Raw genomic sequence first — 23,053 nt, forward strand, 5'->3', positions numbered from 1 at the left:
TTCCGTCAGTTGTTCTAAACCCCTTTCGACATATGCTTTAAATCCATATCTTTTTTGTCCAAACTTTCCATTTTTTGGAAAATTTCTCTAAAAATCTCGTCCAACATGTTTCTTGTAGTGCTTGTCGGATTTTTATGGAATTGGATTAAGGAAACAATTATTATTGACCTATATTGTTGGGATTCTACGTATTTATGATAAGTTGACTTAAACTTCTTACTTAAGATGAAATATTTGATTTGGAGACAATAAATTATTAGTATGTGAAAATCTAATATAAGAGTTATAATAAGTTTTGAATATTCCAATATAGAAGTTGATTTTGGGCAATAGTTAAATGGGTGAACATTAATTTGGGTTCTTAAGAATGCTAAGCGTTAACTTGAAATACGTATGATTTTGGATTATCTTGTTTAAATGAATATGAGAAATACTATCTTCAAGTTTAGAAATTTATATTATTTTTAGGATAACTAGTAGATTACGACCTTATGTAGAATAAGTTACGAGATATTGTTTGATATTGAGGAAAATACAACATAATAAGTTTTGAATTTTGTTACGGTACTAAGAATGATTCATGGATAAAGACATTCAATAAAAATAGTTTGTGTTGGAGCTCTCTAAGATCATTATCTTGTTGAAAGTAAGATTTAGCACAAGAATTAATTGAGGATTAATTTTATTTGTACAAGGTTGAATAAGATTTTATTTTATGACGACTGAGTTATAATTTTTGGGATTTAAATCAATTGGTTATAGATTGATATTGAGTTAAGTTCCAAGAATTTATATGAATTTTAAGTTTTGAGATACGCAAATATTGGGTTACAGTAAGTTGTAGATTCAACGATTCTAATAATTTTGGTTGAATTGGAATGTTGTCATTGGATGCAGTAATAGAAGTAATAATAAGAAAATTGGTGGTATAAGTATAATTCAAAGTATGAGTAAGTCAACACTTTAGTTATTAAGATGCCTGACAAGAATCATTGGGATATGATTTAAGAATTTTAGACGATTTTCTAATCATACTGAAAGCAAGCCACGTGGGAGAAAGAATGCGAGAAGAATATTCTTATCTATTCAAAGATCAAGTCAACTCAAGTTTCGAGTACGAAACTTTCTTAATGTGGAAGGGATGTGAAACCCCGATTTTTTTTCAGGAGATGAGAATTTTGACGATAAGCCTAATTTTGGAGTAAATAAACCAAGATCTAGGATTTGATATGATATTGATACCAGATAAAGATCTAAGATTTGATATGATATTGATAACAGATAAAAATCTAAGATTTGATATGATAATTATCCTAAATTTAAAGTTTGATTGAAGTTTCAAACACAAGGATAAAACACGATCGACATAGCAACCAACCCCTGTAAATAGGAGAGCCATGTCATTAGAAATTCACACCTCCATATTTTTGAAATTTTCCTTTCTAGTTCTCCATATGAATTTTAGAGATTTTGCTCTCTTAGTGTGCCGAGTATCGAAGCTTTGAAGCAGTCCAAATCCAGGCTCAGTTTCGAAATCCTATCATCGCCAGATCTCTTATTTTTTCTCGAATTATTCAAGGTAAGTGGGTTTTGCTATATTATAATTTGCACACTTGTCCTTCGTAAGTGGGTTTTTGTTATACTATAATTTAAACACTTCTCCTTCGTAAGTGCGCTTTTGTTATGTATATATTCTTTCATAAGTGAGTTTTTGTTTGCCACACTTGTTCTTTGAAGTGGGCTTGTGTATAAAGAAATTATAATTTGTGTACGAATCTCCCTTCAGTTTTTGAAAGTTCGTTCGAGCATAATTCCTTGTCCATGATATATTTTATTCAAGATTTATCAAGTTATTATGTTTAAAGCACTGTTAGGATTCGATTGGATATGAGAAAGGATTTCCGAACTATGACCCTTATACGGTGGGATGGTAACCGTTGTACAACCTCACTCCATAGAGGATTAACATATTGGACATGGCCTCACTCCTTAGAGGATTAACATATAGGAGACTGATATCAGGAAACCATGGAAATGAGATGACTTTCAGTGCTATATGAGTATGCTGAACAAGTATGATGTACGAGTATGATATGTGATGACATGTTATGATTATGAAGTATGAGTATCCGTTATTATTCAAGTTACGATATGCTATGTAAAATTTGAATTCAAATATATGTATATGTTGTTTCATGTCTCGAACAGCTCTCACTTGCTGAGTATTTCTCAAAATACTCACCCCTTACTTCCTCTCCACCCAGATAAGAACGAAGAGCAAATGGATGAAAATGAGCAATATCAAATTTTGGGTATGGTAGAAGATCTCGAGTTATTCCAGAAGTTTTAAGACTAAGTTTATCTTTATCGCTTCCGCACTATTAAAACATTTTTTATTAGTTTATTTTGGTATTTAAGTTGTAAAGACGATTTTTTGTTGATTATGATAAATAAAGTGGTTTTGGTATATACTGTACTACGAGGCTTGTTATTTGACGATTATGTAATTGTTGAGCAACGTCGATGTCGACTAACCTCGATCTCGGGGCGTGACAATAAAAAGACTGATAGTAATTCACAATTATAGATACTCATTTATCTTATTCGAACAATTCTTAAGATTTGACTACTTAGATGTACTGAAATATGAGGTAAAATTTTAATTTTAGTTTAGGCGGTCAACTTGTTCTTGAGTTTTAGTATCTTGTCAAAGTTTGGTTTTCATATATTAACTCAAATTTTTGGTTTTGGTCATTTTTTCTCGAAACTAATAAATCTATTGAATATTGTTTATTTGATACCAAATATCTCATACGTAACATATGTTGCGAGAATAAACCTTACATTATCCACATTAAAACTCATCTGAATTTATTTTTTAAAAAAAATAAAGCAAAAAATGAGCTAAAAATTTCTTATTATTTCTCTTTTTTTTATTTAAGTATATTCTAATGTGTGTAATATAATTTTTATTCTTGTCATATGAGCCATGTTAGAGAGAATCGATGTCAAATAAGTAATATCCAGCATATTTAGTGGTTTTAGGTATAAATTTTTTTTTAAAAAAAAAATCTAAGTAATGGATAAAAATCAAATTTTGACAAGTTACAAAAAAAAATCTAAGTACTGGATAAAAATCAAATTTTGACAAATTACAAGTTTAAATCCAAAATAAGCCAAATTTTCAAAATATTATATTCTTTTAAAAAAAATATTTTATTTGAAGATCCTTTGATCTCATCTTATCTAAAATAAAAACAATAATATTATTATTATCAAACATTTTTAAAAAAAAACGTTTGCTCGTTGGATTTGAGATTAATTCACATAAAAAAAACGTTAATTTGCTCGTTGGATTTGAGATTAATTCACATGGAATACAACGAAGTGTTCATAATCAGCACAAATTCACAATAATAAATTTCACGTCAAATAATAAAAAAATTCACGGTTAATAACATATTCACTAATTCATTCAAGTCAAATTCCTATATTTGAAAGCTTATTATCAACGTGCCTCGACAAATATGCATGTTTTCATTTTATTATAAATCAACAAATAACCATTCTTTTTTGCTCATTCTACGAATTCCCAACTACAAGCACATTTATTAGGTTTTAAATGTTTTTCCTAGAAACAGCACGACAATCTAATTACTTGTAAAAATTGAACACAAAAACCTCTCATAATCAATTCTTGAGTTTTTAATTTCCAGCATATTGACTAAGTGTGTTTGGTTTTTATGTATTTTTAAAAAAGAGAGGATATATTAGACTATTTAATAAATATACACACACATATACTCACTCTCTGAATCTTCTGATCCCTCCTATATTTACACTTAATTATTAATAAGAATACATAAAACTAAGAGTACTAGAATCATCAAAGAAGAACGGAAAAAAAAAGCTCCATTAGATTGTCGTGTTGTTTCAACAATTTGAGTTACAACATTACGCCTAGTTATAATTTTTTTACAAATTGGTAGACATTTTGTAAAAATAAACATTAGATGATTAGATTTGAATGCTATTATTCTATATAGAACGATATTAGTGTTGGTGAGAATTTCTTTAGAACACTCTCACAAGATCTGCAACATGGTGTTCATGAGATGTAACAACGTCTCCTAACTTGTGATAATAGCACTACAAATCATTTGTTCCGGAACTAGAAAATGAAGCAAACTCCATTTTCAGAATAAAGGAGAAGAAGAAGTTCAATATGAATGCAAATACTCTTATTTTATTTGATCATCTCAAAGTTGATTTTATTTTGTCTCTCAAGTTATTACTTCATTCATATTGATTGATATATATGTCTAAAATCTCGAAATTGTGACCAAAAAGATACATTTTGGGGAAAAGATCCATGAAAACTAGTTATTCTTGTCAAACAGCACCGTCAAGCGCCTTCCTCAAGACCTTGGAAAATTCCAAGGCACAGAGAGGAGCTTAAGCGCCTCCCCTGCAGCCTGGATTGTTCCAAACCGCTTTTGGTGCGCCTCAACACCTTCCTTAACGCATAGAACAATCGTTTGAGTTTTTCTTCATCATCTTTTAATTTGCTTAATTTATATTCATTAAACTTTAAAATATTCCAACAATCTCCCACATTAATGAAATTAATGCTTAAATGTAAGTGATGTCGAAAGAGAATTTACAAGGAAAAATCATCGCATCAGGAGATGTAGCTTTTGGCTTTGAACATTTTTTAGTAGAATTCTATCAAATTTACTAGGTCACGAAGTGACCTTGATGTCTCGAACTTCTTGGCGGTTTGTATAAAACCAGACAACAGTATATACACGACAACTTTCTTATAAATTTTTTTGGTTTTTTGGTTGTGTTCATTTTGGCTATGGAACACATCTTGGTTTCATAAGTGTTTTGTTAAAGTGACTCGTCCTCACACTTATATAGGTAATCTCTTCTTTGAAAAGTATCGTAACATACTCCGCCTTTACAAGCAAAAGAATCATTAAAAATACATACTTATCCTCACTACTTTCTAGGAACAACGTTTTCCGTCCTATGAATGAGAAGAGGGTAATTCTCAACTGCCAGCACAAGTTATCTAGTTGTTCAATTGAATCAAGATCTTGGGATCTCCAATCAACAAGCTTGGATTATCACTATGAAAACTTTATTATGTAGATTTTAAGTTTATTTCTCTTGATAAGTTATAGACTTAATCTACATTCAAAGTTTTTTACTACGTATCCATCAAGTTATCTTATGATTTCACTCAATCAAAATTGATAACACTAATGGAGATCAAGTTTGGCGTGATATTGTTTATTTGACGTACATGTCCAGATCTATCATCATTCATTTATTTTTTGTGTCTCATTTTAACATGATATTTCTACTTTAATTACGACACCTGAGTTATTTATAGGACTTTAAGATATTTTGAAGTTACACAAACTTTGGAATGTATATAGCATTATTAAACTCGAATCTAAGCATTAAAACTTAAAAAATTCAAATCTAATAATTAGTTTATCGAAAATTTTGATTAAAGCGCAATTGTTTAAAGAATTCGAAACAGACATATAATGTAATTCTAAAGTTTTAATTTTAAGTATAAAAATTATAAAATCTAAACTCATGAGTTTATATCTTGTAAATTTTGAATTTTAAGCGCCAAAACAAGTAAAATTTGCATGTAGAATTAGAAAGATGAATGATATAGTTCAACTACAGTTTTCAGAGGTTTCTCCTCATAGATTTGGGTAAGCACGACTTTATTAATTCTAAGTGACATAACTCATAAATTCAAATTCAAGATTTTAAATCTTATTGAGTTAAACTTAAGCGCAATTTTTTAAAAAAATTTAAAGTCTTCCAAGTTCTTATAAACCTAGAAGTCCAAAATTCAAGATTCCGGTATCTTGCTAAAATAGAATTTAAGCGTGATTGTTTAAAGAACTCAAAACTTTATGAAATTATAAACGATATTAACTTATAATCCAAATTCAAGCTTTTATATTTTTTATGATAGGTTTGGATTTAATTGTTCTTGCTTAAATAATTCAAACCTTATACGTTATTCATAAATTCGACAGCATTGTATTTTTCAAGTATATGACTTCACTTCTCAATGGATTATTATTGAAACTTCCAGGTTTTCCAATTTTTTTGCGTTATAACTTATAAACCTAAATTCAAGATTTTAAACATCTTGTAAATTTAGATTAAATCATGTTTGCTTACAAAATTTAAAACTCGAAATCTCTAATTCTATTCACAATTTAAATTTGAAGCGTACAACTACAAACTTATAAAACTTAATTCAAGATTTAATATATGGGAAATTAAAAGTTTTAAGCGTACACAACATAAAAAATTCAACTAGAATCAAACAACATATAGTACAACAATTTGTTACAATATATATAACATGTTGTATATAATTGATGCATCATTATTATGTTTATCAGAAGCCACTAAAGCTTCATATTACATTTTGCAAGATATATATCTCATATCTTGTATTGTCATCAATGATTAAAAATTCTTTTTCTCGTATTTAAGTAGCCATATAACTCTATAATAAATGGATTGCGCTAATTTATGTTCAACGCATATCCATTTAATGCTGTAAAATTATAAACATATGATTGATCATTTTTTTAAATCCATAGTACAAATTTAAGATCTCGAGTCTCATTTCAATTTTCAGTTTCTTTGCTTTCATGAATCTTCTTAAAATAAAAGGCAAAGTATTGAATTTTCGAGCCAAAAAACTACTTGAATGAACTTACTCATATTTATATGACATAGTCTTCATGGTTCATAATTTTCGATCATTGAATATTTTGGGGGAAAATTAATATATTCATATTTCTTTAATCAAAAAATCCGAAAGAACGTCACATTTAAGTATTATTACAAAAAAAGCAATGAAAAATTTCAAAACCTGATATTTGAAATCCATAGTCAATACATCTTCAAATTGCAAACCAAAAAAGGAATATCAATAACTAAATTTGTCTTAAGAATTTAGAATACCTTCACGATATTTGCAACATAGTACTCAGGGGATATGATAATCGTCTCCCAAAATACGACTTCCAATTTGTGATAATAATATTACCAATCACGAGTTCCATAACCAGAAAATGGAAAACTCATTTTTTACAAGAAAGAAAAAGAAAAAGTTCAATATGAATGCAAATGCTCTTAATTTGTTTGGTTTTTCTCAATGTTGATATAATTTTGTCTCTCAAATTATTAATTCATTCATATATATTGATATATTAGTCACAAATCTCGAAATGACCAAAAGACACTTTTTGGAGATAGAGATATATGAAAACTCGCAACTCTTGTCAAACAACGTCGTCAAGCGCCTAGGCACCACTTTACGGGCATCTAGGTGCCTCGCTCATGGCCCCGGAAAATTTCAGGGCATAAAGGGGCGTTTAGGCGCTTCCCTTGCGGTATGGATTGTTTCAAGCTGCATTTGGGTGCAGAGGTGCCCATTCCAGACGCCTTAGCACCTCCTTTTACCCATAGAACAATCGTTTAAATTTTTCTTCAGCTTTTTTGCTTAAAGTCTGAAGGGAAATATATTTTCCTTATTTAATTGATACAATTTCTTATCTTAAATGATTTCCCTAATATTATCTTTTCCTTGTAGATTTGATTGAGTATAATATTTAATTGTGGTTTTGCCTTTCTAGATAATTATGTCAAGATTTTATTGTGATGTAATATCTTCCTTAAATCTAATTTCATATTGATAAGATTATGTAAAATATTGAGTTTTACCTTTCTAGATATTATCTTTGTGATAAATATTTTCTAGATATTATATTTATGATAAATATCTTGAAGATATGATATTATTGGTTTAACTCTTGATTTCTTTATTTGTAGAATTTTCGTGGAGACGAAGTGTTTTTCGTGGAAAGTTTTCGTGAAGAGTTTTCACGTGAGAAGATTTTCGTGGGAGTTCTTCGTGGGAGATTTTCGTGGTGGTCTTTTCTCTCGGTCAAATATTCACTCACATGTGCACGTTCAGAATTTCAGAGAAAACTTTATTCAAGAGACGTTGCTGTTTTGAAGAGTGCTGGTTTACGTGTTGCCCTGAATGTTGCCAACATCTACAGACAACATCCGTAACGATGTTGGCTGAAGATCGTGTTTAGCTGCTCGTGTTTTTAGGGATCTCGTTTTTGCTTTCTTAATCATGTTTTAATATTGTTAGTTGTTTTTAGAAAGCTTTATTTTCTCAACTTGTTGAGGAAATTGATTTTTGGTACAATCACTAGTGATAGGTTTTTGTGTAAACATTGTGGTTTTCTAGTGATTAATTTTTGCCATAAGGCACCGCACAAGTATTTATACTTGTGCATATTTAATCTTTTCCATCTATTTGTTTCAAGTCAATTTGTGTTATTAATTTTCCGCTGCGTGTAGATGTTGTCCGAGATGTTGTCACATCTGGCACAACATTTAATTCTGATATAACACGAATTTACTATTTTATATCATATTCTGATATTTTCATTATTTTCGATATCTGTCGGACGAAATAAACCTAACAAATGGTATCAGAGCCAACTCTTGATATACTAAGTGCTGATTCTGGTTTTTATTTTGTTTTGACAGAAATATTTAATGGACACATCACTTGCAAACGGAGCACTTCGACCACCAGCTCCTAAACCTCCTGTCCAACAACAGTTTCGACCAAGGAATGAAGAAAAACGCTGGTTGCAAGTGAATCCTTTAGGTGTTGCCCTAGGTGTTGCCACACCTGGCCGCAACATCTGCAAAAATTCAGTATGTTTGAACTCCACAACTTCTGGAAATTTAAGTGGGGATGATGGATCAGAGACTGATTATGAAGAACTCACTCTTGAGAGTGTGCAAAAGCTTTATGAAGAGCTGTTTGAAGATTGGACCAAAAGAAACAAGTTGAACTCAAGTCTCATGAAAGAAAACGTTGAACTAAAAGCTGTAGTTGCCAAACTTGAAGTAATTTTGAGCAAAAAGGATCTAGAACTTGGTAAGACCAAAGAAGAACTTCAAAAGACGACTGAAACCTTGTCCAAGTTTAACTCAAGCACATCCAAGCTTGATTCCATACTTTTGATGTGAAAAGATGACAAGAAAGGCCTAGGTTTCAAAGACACTGTGTTTGAAATTGGTGAATCTTCCAAGTCAACTATTTTTGTAAAAGAAAAGGCCGATACATCCACACAACAACAATCCAAGTCGCCTATCAAAAGCTCTCCTCCAAAAAGACAAACTGCGGCACCCATTCCTTGGAAAAGAAAACGAAGGTACGTATGTCATTACTGCTTTAAGCCTGGTCATATCAGGCCCTACTGTTTTAAACTCAGGGATGACTGCATGAATCGAAAGTCGAGCAAGATGTTGCCCCGAATGTTGTCCAACACTTCCCGCAACATCTCCCACCATCGACCTACAGTAAGACAAATTTGGGTACCAAAGGTAAAAACTCACTGTAATGTTGTCTATACTTCATTGAAAACTAATACTGCAGATCATTGGTACTTTGATAGTGGAAGCTCACGCCACATGACAGGCTCAAGAGAACATCTCATCGATTATGTTGAACAAAATTATGTTAGAGTGACCTATGGAGGGGGAGCCAAAGAAAAAATTGTTGGAAAGAGAACTTTGAATGTGGAAGGACTACCAAAGCTCCACAATGTGCTTCATGTTGAAGGATTAAATTCGAATTTGATAAGCATAAGCCAATTGTGTGATGATAATTTGCTTGTTAAGTTTGATAGACATACTTGTGAAGTTTTTGATGAAACTAATATGTGCATTATGACAGGTACAAGGTCTTCGGATAATTTCTACCAAATAAGTGAAGATCTTTCATGCAAACATGTGCAAATCACCGAACTTGACCTTTGGCACCAAAAACTCGGACATGCAAGCTTCAAAACCTTAAAGAACTTGAGTAAGTACGATGCAGTACGAGGTATGCCTAATCTTTCATTTGATATACCATTTGTGTGCGGAGATTGTCAAAAAAGAAAACAGACGCGCGTGTCGCACCCAGTGTTGCCAACATCTGGGACAACACGCTGTCTGGAGTTACTACATATGGATCTTATGGGTCCTATGGAAGTTGAAAGTTTCGGAGGTAAGAAATATTTCTTTGTGTGTGTAGATGACTTTTCACAATTTTCTTGGATAATTTTTATTAGGGAAAAGTCAGACACTTTCGATGTGTTTAAAAAATTGATCACAAGGATTACAAACTTTCATAATTTGAAGGTGAGAAGGATAAGGACTGACCATGGTAAGGAACTCAAAAACACTTCATTCTCATCTTTTTGTGACAAAAAAAGTATTTCACATGAATTTTCTGCTCCAAAGGCACCACAACAAAATAGGATAGCCGAACGTAAGTATAGAACACTTCAAGAAATGGCAAGGGTGATGTTGACTTCAAAGTCTATTTCAAAGCATTTTTGGGCAGAAGCCCTTAACACCGCTTGCCACATTTCAAATAGGGTGTATTTGAGAAGTGGTTCGACTATGACATCGTATGAGATAATTATGGGAAAGAAGCCTAACCTTAAATATTTTCATGTTTTTGGTTGTGTGTGCTATGTTTTGAATGACATGAATAAACTTGCAAAATTCGATTCAAAGAGTGATAAGTGTTTGTTTTTGGGATATGCAACTAATAGTCGAGCTTACCGCATGTTTAATTTACGAACTAGGACTATTATGGAATCCATTAATGTTGTTTTTTATGACTGTGCAGATTTGAAAAAGAAAACAGCTGAAGATAATGTGGAAGACCTACTGGAAATTCCAATCATACTGGAAAATGCAGATGTTGCCCCAGATGTTGCAACATCTGACACAACACTTGACACTGAAGTCACTGAAGCGGAGGACGGAACGAATAACGATGATGGACAGAATATTCCAAGTAAAATTCAGAAAAATCATCCATCATCTCAAATAATTGGAAGTATGCATGAAGGTGTCCAAACTCGAAAGAAAGAAAAAGTGGATTATCGAAATATGGCTGGACTTATTTGCATGAGCTCCTTATACTCACAGATTGAGTGAATATCTACTGGTAATTGGCTTCAAACAAGGTGAGGTAGACAAAACTCTTTTTATTCAAAAATCTAAAGGTGAGATTCTTATTTGTCAAGTCTGTGTTGATGATATAATCTTTGGTTCCTCATCTCAAAAGCATGCTGATAATTTTGTTTCTTTCTGTGTCACTTTCAACTGCTGAATCCGAATATGTAGCAGCAGGAAGTGGTTGCACTCATCTTTTGTTGATGAATCAAATGATTGAATACTATGGACTTTCAAGTGAAACTTTAATTGTATACTCTGATAATTCTAGTGCAATAAACATTTCAAAAAACCCAGTACAACACTCTCGAACCAAACACATTGACATTCGTCATCACTTTATTCGAGATCTAGTAGAGAAAGGATTGATTCGGATGGAATTTGTTGATACAAATAACCAATTGACCGATAAATTCACAAAAGCATTTGACTTTGAGAGGTTCTCCAACCTTAGGAAATCTCTCAGCATGTGTTCTGCCTGATCATTCATAGATGTTGTCTCAGATGTTACAACATCTCGGACAACACCTAACATGCATGTGCATTTCTAGGACTTAGACATACTGCATTTGCATTCATACTGTTATATGATGTGTTATCACAATGTTGCATAATCTTCTGGTGCACTTACAATTTCTTGTTCCATTTAATCTTTAACACACTTGGACATGATTGATGATCTGTTTGAATCACAAATTAGTTGAGGGATGATCATGTACTCCATGACATTGACCCATACGAAAGGTGATTTGAAAAGATTAAGTAAAAAAAAAAAAAATCAATTATGCATATGCTCTGTATCAGAAGAAAAGATGGGAAAAAGCTACCTAAAAGAGTCCAATGAAGACTGTGCTTTTAGTGTGGGAGCTACCTCTTCTGAATTTAATACAGATGGCAAAAATAGAAGAAAATGGAAAAAGCTACCTAGAGGAGTCCTAAAGAAGACCGTTCTTCTAGTGTGGGAGCTGCCACTTCTATTATCGGAAAGTTGTTAAGTCACCAAGTGTGAAGAAAAATTAATATTATTTTCTGAAATTGTGCGTGTTGTCGGAAGATATTGCCAACATTTGTGACAACATTTCATTTGTGAACATATCTCATATTTGTTTTCATGTTTCTAATTCTGTTACATTCTGTTTTAGGCATAAATAGGTCATGCATAAACATGTCATTGTGAATATTGTTGTGTCATGAGGACATGAGTATTTCAACAAAGAAGATTCGATGAAAATCCAGATTTTACGAAAAATTGAATATCTGTGATCTTTGATGTTTCAGTGGTGTTAATTCGATGTGTGTTTCAATTCTGGAATTTTTTTTAAATGATTTTTGACGCAATTATCTCAGTCTTTTTGGATAGTGATTACGGGCTAAAGTTGATATTGTCTCATATGAGAACTTAGCTTCTGAGTATCGTCTGGATATAGAGGTAGATGTCCATTCTAGACAAAAAGGGGGAGAAGATGCGACTCAAACTCAATGGACTGTCAATTGACAATGATCGAATGATAACATCTATCTGATTCCCTTGCTCGATTCCTTTTTATTCTGCTTTCCCTGATGTGTTTCTGTTTTAATGAACTGTTAATGATTTTTGCAGGTGTTGTCTCAGGTGTTGCCAACACCACGAACAACATCCGTACTAACTTGATTTTATTCAGGGGAGAAAAATTCTAATATTAAGGGGGAGTTAACTGGAGATTAACTGAGAAATTGAGTTTGATTTGATTTTGTCTAGAAAGGCAAAAAGGGGGAGATTGAAGGGAAATATATTTTCCTTATTTAATTGATACAATTTTTTATCTTAAGTGATTTCCCTAATATTATCTTTTCCTTGTAGATTTGATTGAGTCTAATATTTAATTGTGGTTTTGCCTTTCTAGATAATTATGTCAAGATTTTATTGTGATGTAATATATTCCTTAAATCTAATTTCATATTGATAAGATTATGTAGAATATTGAGTTTTACCTTTCTAGATATTATCTTTGTGATAAATATTTTCTAGATATTATATTTATGATAAATATCTTGAAGATATGATATTATTGGTTTAACTCTTGATTTCTTTATTTTGTAGAATTTTCGTGGAGACGAAGTGTTTTTCGTGGAAAGTTTTCGTGAAGAGTTTTCACGTGAGAAGATTTTTGTGGGAGTTCTTCGTGGGAGATTTTCGTGGTGGTCTTTTCTCTCGGTCAAATATTCACTCACATGTGCACGTTCAGAATTTCAGATAAAACTTTATTCAAGAGACGTTGCTGTTTTGAAGAGTGCTGGTTTACGTGTTGCCCTGAATGTTGCCAACATCTACAGACAACATCCGTAACGATGTTGGCTGAAGATTGTGTTTAGCTGCTCGTGTTTTTAGGGATCTCGTTTTTGCTTTCTTAATCATGTTTTAATATTGTTGGTTGTTTTTAGAAAGCTTTATTTTCTCAACTTGTTGAGGAAATTGATTTTTGGTACAATCACTAGTGATAGGTTTTTGTGTAAACATTGTGGTTTTCTAGCGGTCCATTCAGATCTGTGCTTCTCCATCATTTGAGGAGCACCTTCAGTTATCCCAACAGCCGTGTTTGCTTTCATTATCTTCATTGGTCCATCAGTAATTACAAACCACATATCGTCATCCTGAGCTGCCAGATGTGCCTGCATACGAATTTTTCAATCGTCATAATCTTCTTTGGAAAACATAGGGATTTTGTTGAAAGAAGCCATATTATTCAAGATATATCAATGTTTGAGAAGAACCCGCTCTGATACCAATTGTTAGGATCGAGAAAGAGTTAAGAGGGGGGGTGAATGAACTCTTTCACATTTTCTTTTGTAAAATATATTTTCAACCGTTTTTAGGCGGTTCGAAATACTTCTCTCTCAAACGGTCGAAAGAGGGGAACCACAGAAATGTGCGGAAGATGGTTCACTTCCTTTTGACAGATATTTCTCAAATATTTAGTAATCTAAACAACAAGAATATCAATAACAGATTGCATAAGATAAACGACACAGTATTTTATGGATGTTCGGAGATTAAATACTCCTACGTCACCCCTTCTTCCTTGGTAGGAAGGAATCCACTAAAAGACTTTGACTTTACAAATCGTTTGTAACAGCCCAATCCAATCAGGACTTATCCCATTGCCTGTTTTGGAACTCCTAGTGATCACTTTACACTTCTGGATGTTTACGAACCCTCAGTTTACCAGACTTCCAAACTTTAATAAAGTAACCATAGGTTATTGATAAAACAGTAGTTTGTTTTGGTAGCACGAAAGGATCCTTGAGAGATCAAATATGTGACTGTAAAGCTGCGTGCAAATGAGCGATAATGAAGATGTAAACTGTGAATGCGCTCTAAGATTTTTGTGAAGGCAAGCTGAAAGACTTCTTTCAATCAGTGTTAGAGTTGTGTAGCTTGCTTGTCTAGCTTTCATTTCTTTCCAGATAATATAACCGAGTGATGTAACGGTCAGAAAGTACATTTACCGTAAACCTGAGCTCCTGAATCAGATGAGTCATTTTCTCATTTATGAGCAATAAATACTTGTATTTAAACTTCCTTTTGCTTATCATAAATTTGAAGCTCTTTTCTTGAGGTTTACTCCTTTGAGCGACTGTACATGCAGCAGTATGATATGAAAACTGTCTCTGAATGTCTTTTCTAGGAAAGAGTTATTAATTCATATCTTCCTTGGAATTGATGTGAGATCGTTGACTTTCGAGAATTTGAATTGCATTCAACCGGTCAGGGAATGTTGGAAAGCAATAAGTAGATCTCTTAAATGAAACGACTGAACCATAAGGAATAGACGGTTGAAAACTAGCGGTTGAGAATTTCTAATTTATCATATACCAAAATTCCTGAAATTTCATTTCTTAACAATTTCCCCCTTTTTAGTGATGATAAAACTGAGCTGAAATTCTATTAGCCAAATCAGAGACAATCTTGCTATTTCTTGGATTCTGAATTTTTGGCTTCCTTTGTTTTAAGAGCGGCCAATTCCTTTTGAATACGCTTTTCTTGCTTTCTCTTTTCTTGCTCTTTTTCCCCCTTTTTGACATCACCATTTACCAGAAAGTCCATGATTTCTGTTAGCTGAGCTCCTTGAGCATCCATCCTTTGTTCAATACGAGTAATTTGAGAGGAAAGACCAAGACACATATTGACACTTATCGTATGATTGTTGGAAGCCTTTGAATTGAGAACATCAAAATCCTTAGCTATACTGCTTTTGATAGACCGTAGATCCTCTTTTAGATCAAAATTTTTGTGGTTAAGAGCGAGGATAGACTGATCCATATTGCCAAGTCGACTGAGCAGATCCTGACGAAAGTTTGCTTCGACAACTACTTCGTCCGCAGGGTCGAACAATTCTTGGACTTCAGCTGCTTTGGGATCACCGAGAAGTTTGCCTTTGAAAGCGATTAATTTAGATGATGTGGCTTTGGCAGAATATGGCGATGGGTTAATAGCAGTGGGGTCATCTGCGATACTTTCAATAAATTTATCAATGTCGTCATTTGATACAGAAGATGCTGCTCTAATGATCTTGGATTCTTCTGAGTTGTCAATTCGGTCAGCAGCAGAAAAAGGTTGTGAGGAGATGGTTATCTCAGCTGGCGGAATGTCTGTCAAAGAAGCTGAGGGCTGCGTGTGAAGTTCCATGGAAGCAACAACCGGGAGAGGATCTATCGAAGATACAATAGAGTCCTGATATGGGTGAACAGCGTCAAAGTCAGAGAGAAATCGTTCTGCTTCATCGACTGAAAGAACCGAAGCTCTGACTGACTCAATGACAGGCTGAGAAGCAAGGATGCCAGCATCGGAATGTGGTGACGAAGCGACTGGGACAATTTCTGGACCACATTGTTGGATGGGAAAGACAGAATCTTTGTTCAGAGGTGGGTCAGACGGTGTATGAACCGTGTCTTGAGTAGTTGATTGAATCGGTTCAACGATAACCGTAGGTAGTGCAGATTTATCATGTGGAGTAGATAAAACATCTGGACAAGTGGGAGATGCTACCTGTCGATCTGACGGTTGAGTTTCCGGAACGAGTTTTAGCTCCAGTTGAGCTGCGGTCGGAATGCCCTGTGTAGAAAATTTAGAACTAGTGCAAGGGTGTGACGAGGAAGCCTTCGGAGAAGCCTTTGTGGGAACTGTTTCTGTGCTAAAATCATCATGAATGTCCATCAAAGAATCAAATTTATTCTGTGCGGCACTGTCTGGAAGATGGAGCGAGTTTCGCATGAAAGCGATTGATGTAGCAAGAGACAGAGCATCCATTTCAAGTTGAGAAATTACTGCAGAGTCATCTTGAGCGGTAGGACTATTCGGATTAAAATTTTTCCTCTTTAACTGGATGATGATTCTGAGAGTGCTCTCTTTCATTTGAATTTCTATGAAATCACGTCTTTGAAGAGCGGTTGGAATGTCTGTTGTTTCTGCGCATTCCAAAATAGACCGTTCAAGCTTGGCTGCAGTCTGTATCTTCCCGGTTTCGAGGAGTGAATCAAAAGAGATAGAAGTGCGATATTTTACCCATTTATCAAACTTCTTAATTTGGGACTCAACAGCTTCACAAACACGCTGACTTGTGAGAACGATTGCCGTATGAACTGCATGGTTTTGCGGAGGGTTTGTACTCATAACCTGTTTGCCTTTGTCTGATGACAGAATGATCGGAACTCCTGAATAAGATGATTGGATGTCCTTTTCTGTAATTTGAATACTTTTCAACTTTGAAATCGAGGCTGATGGGATAGGTGCAGGAATAAGTGGTGCAGAGATATGCTTGATTAACTTAATCTTTGTTACTTTGGCAGGAGCGGTCCGTTTCTTTTTGAACACCTGAGAGACCGGAATATCATCCTTAGTTTCCTCGTCAGAACTGGATTTCAGAACCAATTTTCTCTTAGTTTCCTTGGGAGTGGAGGCAGTTGCTTTCTTTTGTTTCACAAATTCAACTCCAGTTTCTGTTTTGATGTGGACGAATTCTTCATCTGTTGGTTTGTTTTTCGATATAAATTTGTCGACCGATACCAATGAAAACAGTTTGGTTTTACCGACTTCAATCATCTCAACTGGTTGAGCACCGGCAGAAAGTAGCATATGGCAGATTTGAACTGCAAACCCTTGAGATTGGTTGACTTTCTTTACCATGGCCACCAGAATGTTGAAGAGGATATCAGACCAATTGACTCCTAATTGAGAAGAAATGGTTGCCATAACAAGAAATTTTTCCAGTGTAATCTTATCATAAGCACCAGCTTTAGCAAGAATTCCCTTAGCCACAATATCAGCTAACAGTCGATATTCAATTTTTAGATCTCGCTTTTGACAAGTTGGATGAGAGATAGGAGAGGCAGTAAGGGAGAAAGTTTGACGCCAAATATCAACATTACCATCTGGTAGTGTAGAGAAGTCAGTAATGCCAGCCGTAGGTAACTTAAACAAATCAGCAAACACCTTCTGGGTGAAAGTAAAATGTTTGTCCTGAACAGAGCATATAATTTCTCCATTCTTCATGTGAGCAGTTTCAAAGAACTCGTTCAGCAGTAATTCAGAGTATGAGTATCGACAACCCAGAAAAGTTCGAAGCCCAGATTCTTCAAGTGTACGGAACATGGCCTTCATTGGTTTGTTAGGCATAGAATAAACAGATGGAAAGTTGATGGCCACTGTATTCTGAGAGATGGATGCAGCCATTTGAGGATACTAGAAAGGATTTTTGGAAGGTAGTTCCTGTAATGTGGACTGCAATAAGATGAGAAACGATTAAGTAAAAATATGTATGTCCGGTTCAAGGATGTACGAACATATCCATATAGAGGACTGTTGATATAGTGTGTTCAAAAATATTTTAAAATTTTGGACGGCGGCAAAATGAGTGTTTTTCAAATTTCAAGGAGATAACCGTCACGTCATATTGGGGCAGACGAAAAATAGTTTAGAGTGTGTTTTAAGAAAATGACGTGGATTAATTCTGTCCACAAAATATGAACCGGATCATTAATATTATTAGGTAGAACCGGTTATAGACAATGATTAACATTCTTAACCATGTTCCCCCTAAACACGTGCATGAATGGGATAAAACCGTCGGTTGCATATGATAAAGACTCTTCACATTTCCCACCAGAGGCATGATGACATAAGCCCTCAACGCTTGATCTTCATCTATAAATATCAGCAAAGATGTTAACATTATACTTCAAGTTTAAACAAGATGAATAGAGATAGCAGTCCTGATTTAGTCGTTTATGCCATAGCCAATTTTTATTTCCATTTAAAGCAACGAAACAAGTAGATGCATTTAAATTTTGATCATTCCATTCTACCCTATAAGTATTTTGACTTCGATAACCAGTCAACACTGTGTAACCTGCAGTGGTTTTAACCATGCATTTTTCTTTATGAAATTCAACCGTGTACCCATTGTCGCAAAGTTGACTTATACTGATCAGATTGTAGCATAAGTTTTCTACTAACAGAACATCTTTGATGATAATTTGCCATGAGTAATCTTACCCTTACCCATAGCTTTACCTTTAGAGTTGTCACCGAAAGTGATTGTTGGTCCTTTGAGATCTACAATTTCTGATAAGAGATCTTTATTTCCAGTCATATGTCTTGAGCATCCACTGTCTAGGAACCATGATGACTTTTCTATGTTCTTCTTCTTTAGTTCCTGACAATGAAAGATTGGTACCCCTTTTATTTGGGTCCAGGGTTAATTAGACCCTTAGGAATCCACACTTGAATTATCCTTGCGGATTTTTTGTGATATGTTCCAGGGTAATCATGATCAAAAGTGGACTCTGGTGAATGCAGTACATGTTGTTTGGGCCTTTGATTATCATCATTCAATCTATACCTCTTTTGAACTGGTCGGCAATTGTAGTAATTGTAAGGTCTGATTTTTAAGTAATGTCTGGTTGACCCTTCGTATCCAGTTGGATTTGGCCTGAGTTTGTGCCAAAATTGTTTGGATTCATAACCCAAACCACATCGCCTCCCGTTGTTCTTAAGATTTATGTTTTGAATGCCTTGAACCGTAGGCTCATCATGTTCATATACCGAGCTAGATCTGACAAATTTAATTGATCTTAAACTGTCTTTTTCTAGCAACGGTTGAGTTGAAGCTTCTGAGGTATTACAATCATTTATGCAGTAACCGAGCCCAGTTCTATCCCCGACTGGTTTCTGCATTTCATGTATCTTATCAAGAGAAGCAGAGGACTTGTTCCACATGTTGATGGTGCTTAATAAACGTTTGTTTTCTTTTAAAGTAGCATGGAACAGTTTTCGTAAATCATCATTCTCAGCTGCTATCAGACTTAGCTTGACTTTTAAACTTTCAACCTCTTTGTGTTGCGAACAGCTGGAGAGAGTTAGTTTGTTTTTCAAGTCTTTCTTTTCTGTATCAGCTTCATTGAATTTCATATATAGTCCTTTGAACTCATTCACCATCTCGTTAAGTGCTGTAACAAGATCTTCACGTGTAAATTCTTCAGAATTAAAATCAAATACCATTTCATCAGTAGCTTCTTGATCTTCCTTGGCCATAAGACATTCGACTCTTTCATCTTCACTTTCACTCGAAGATTCTTCAGAAGAAGACTTTTCTGATTCTGTTTCAGACCATTTGCCTTTGTCTTCTTCTGCAACCAAAACTTTCTGACTCCTTTTCTTGAAGAACTTCTTGTCGTTTTTGAATCGTCTTCTATTTTCCGGCTTCTTTTCATCCTTCTTTGGCTTATTGCATTCTGCAATAAAATGTCCCTTCTTTCCACAGTTAAAACACCCTTGACCATCCTCAGTATGGTCTTTTTTGAAGTAAGGTTTATTCATTTGAGATTGATTTTTGCGCATAAATTTACCAAATTTTTTAACGAACAAAGACATGGATTCATTGCTTAGTTGCTCAGCCGATTTCTTACTTGTGGACTCTTCGACCGGAAGAGTCACTGTAGCTGCTGCCAAGGCTTTTGTTTGTTGGGTTGTGGACGGCTCTTCTTCAGTTCGTATTCCTAGCTCAAATTCATATGCCTTGAGATCAGCAAATAAATCATGTAGTTCCAGTTTGTTTAGATCTTTGGATTCGCGCATAGCTATTGTTTTCACATCCCACTCTCTGGGAAGAGCTCTCATGACCTTTAAAGCAATTTCTCTGTTGGAGTATTCTTTTCCAAGTGAGGTAAGTTCGATGATAATGCTGCTGAATCGCTCATCAAATTCTGCAAGAGTTTCTCCTGGCTTCATTTTTGCATTGTCAAATTTTTGAATAGCCACTGTCAGTTTGTTCTCTTTGGTCTGATCATTTCCTTCGCACAGTTGAGTGAGTTTTTCCCATATTTCTTTTGCAGTAGTGCAGGTCTTGATTTTGGCGAACATGTTCTTATCAAGAGTTTTATAGAGAATGTCTTTTGCTACGTTGTCTAAGTTTGCTTTCTTTTTATCTTCAGCGGTCCATTCAGATCTGTGCTTCTCCATCATTTGAGGAGCACCTTCAGTTATCCCAACAGCCGTGTTTGCTTTCATTATCTTCATTGGTCCATCAGTAATTACAAACCACATATCGTCATCCTGAGCTGCCAGATGTGCCTGCATACGAATTTTCCAATCGTCATAATCTTCTTTGGAAAACATAGGGATTTTGTTGAAAGAAGCCATATTATTCAAGATATATCAATGTTTGAGAAGAACCCGCTCTGATACCAATTGTTAGGATCGAGAAAGAGTTAAGAGGGGGGGTGAATGAACTCTTTCACATTTTCTTTTGTAAAATATATTTTCAACCGCTTTTAGGCGGGTCGAAATACTTCTCTCTCAAACGGTCGAAAGAGGAGAACCACAGAAATGTGCGGAAGATGGTTCACTTCCTTTTGACAGATATTTCTCAAATATTTAGTAATCTAAACAACAAGAATATCAATAACAGATTGCATAAGATAAACGACACAGTATTTTATGGATGTTCGGAGATTAAATACTCCTACGTCACCCCTTCTTCCTTGGTAGGAAGGAATCCACTAAAAGACTTTGACTTTACAAATCGTTTGTAACAGCCCAATCCAATCAGGACTTATCCCATTGCCTGTTTTGGAACTCCTAGTGATCACTTTACACTTCTGGATGTTTACGAACCCTCAGTTCACCAGACTTCCAAACTTTAATCAAGTAACCATAGGTTATTGATAAAACAGTAGTTTGTTTTGGTAGCACGAAAGGATCCTTGAGAGATCAAATATGTGACTGTAAAGCTGCGTGCAAATGAGCGATAATGAAGATGTAAACTGTGAATGCGCTCTAAGATTTTTGTGAAGGCAAGCTGAAAGACTTCTTTCAATCAGTGTTAGAGTTGTGTAGCTTGCTTGTCTAGCTTTCATTTCTTTCCAGATAATATAACCGAGTGATGTAACGGTCAGAAAGTACATTTACCGTAAACCTGAGCTCCTGAATCAGATGAGTCATTTTCTCATTTATGAGCAATAAATACTTGTATTTAAACTTCCTTTTGCTTATCATAAATTTGAAGCTCTTTTCTTGAGGTTTACTCCTTTGAGCGACTGTACATGCAGCAGTAGGATATGAAAACTGTCTCTGAATGTCTTTTCTAGGAAAGAGTTATTAATGCATATCTTCCTTGGAATTGATGTGAGATCGTTGACTTTCGAGAATTTGAATTGCATTCAACCGGTCAGGGAATGTTGGAAAGCAATAAGTAGATCTCTTAAATGAAACGACTGAACCATAAGGAATAGACGGTTGAAAACTAGCGGTTGAGAATTTCTAATTTATCATATACCAAAATTCCTGAAATTTCATTTCTTAACAGAGTCTTTTCAGCATACGTATGTTCTCACTAACATGTATCCTATAAAATTTCTCAGGAGTTCACCCATCCTAAAATTGCCCCAAGTTAAATAAGTTTAACTTTGAAGTTCCTATGTGATGAACTCCCAAAAAGAAAATACACCTTCTTCATATGCTTAGTATCATCAATTTTTTAAGCTCTCCTCAACTGCACAGTCCTATACTTGAACAATTTCGAAATTCCTCTCATTCCGATGTGAGATCAGTTCATTCATGTTCCATTTGCCTAGCAACCTTCTAAGAGCCGCTCATTGTCCATGTAACTTCATGATGTTGGTGATCACCCCCTCTCTCTTCGACCCGAGCGTCACATGCCTACCAACTTCCGCTTTGTTCGTTCCTGAACCACACCGCATTTGCAGAGGTCGGCTCTGTTACCAACTGTAACGCCTCAGATTCGATTTTGTCACCACTTGTAGCAGGACGAGTCTTTCCAACGTTATTATGTCCTTACGCTTAATTTTAAAGTTCTTATGTGATGAACTCCGGAAAAAAAGATACACACTGTTGATATGATTAGTACATATCAAATCTTTTAAACTCCTCTCAACTACACAGTCTCATGTCTAAACAATTTTGGAATCTCTCTCATTTCTGTGTGAGATCAATTCATAGATATTCATTCATGCAACCTAATGACATATGCGACCACCCTATCCTCTCTGGACTTGGCGTCACACCTAAATTTTTTTTATATTTGCTTTTTTCCTTTCCTCCAGCATGCCTACACTTTGAAAACTTGTTATAAAATTATCACACCAGTCGGAAATTTATAATTTGTAAGGGGACACAAAATAAAATATACCAAAAAAGTATAAATAAATATAAATTTAAAAAACGTGCAAATGTCTAACAAAGTCGACTCATCCCCATGTCCCAAAGCAACGAACGATGTTGCGGCTGCTTGTTATTTGTCCATCCATCTGTATCAAATTGAAAATAATATTTACTTTGGCTATCTTAATTTTAATCACATACAATAATCAATAAAATTAATTTCAAAAACCAATATCAATAAAGGGTTTGGACAGAGATGGATATGTTAATATATAATTACTGATAGATCAAATACAG

Source organism: Primulina eburnea, chromosome 8, assembly GCF_022965805.1.
Source record: "Primulina eburnea isolate SZY01 chromosome 8, ASM2296580v1, whole genome shotgun sequence".
Taxonomy (NCBI): Eukaryota; Viridiplantae; Streptophyta; class Magnoliopsida; order Lamiales; family Gesneriaceae; genus Primulina; species Primulina eburnea.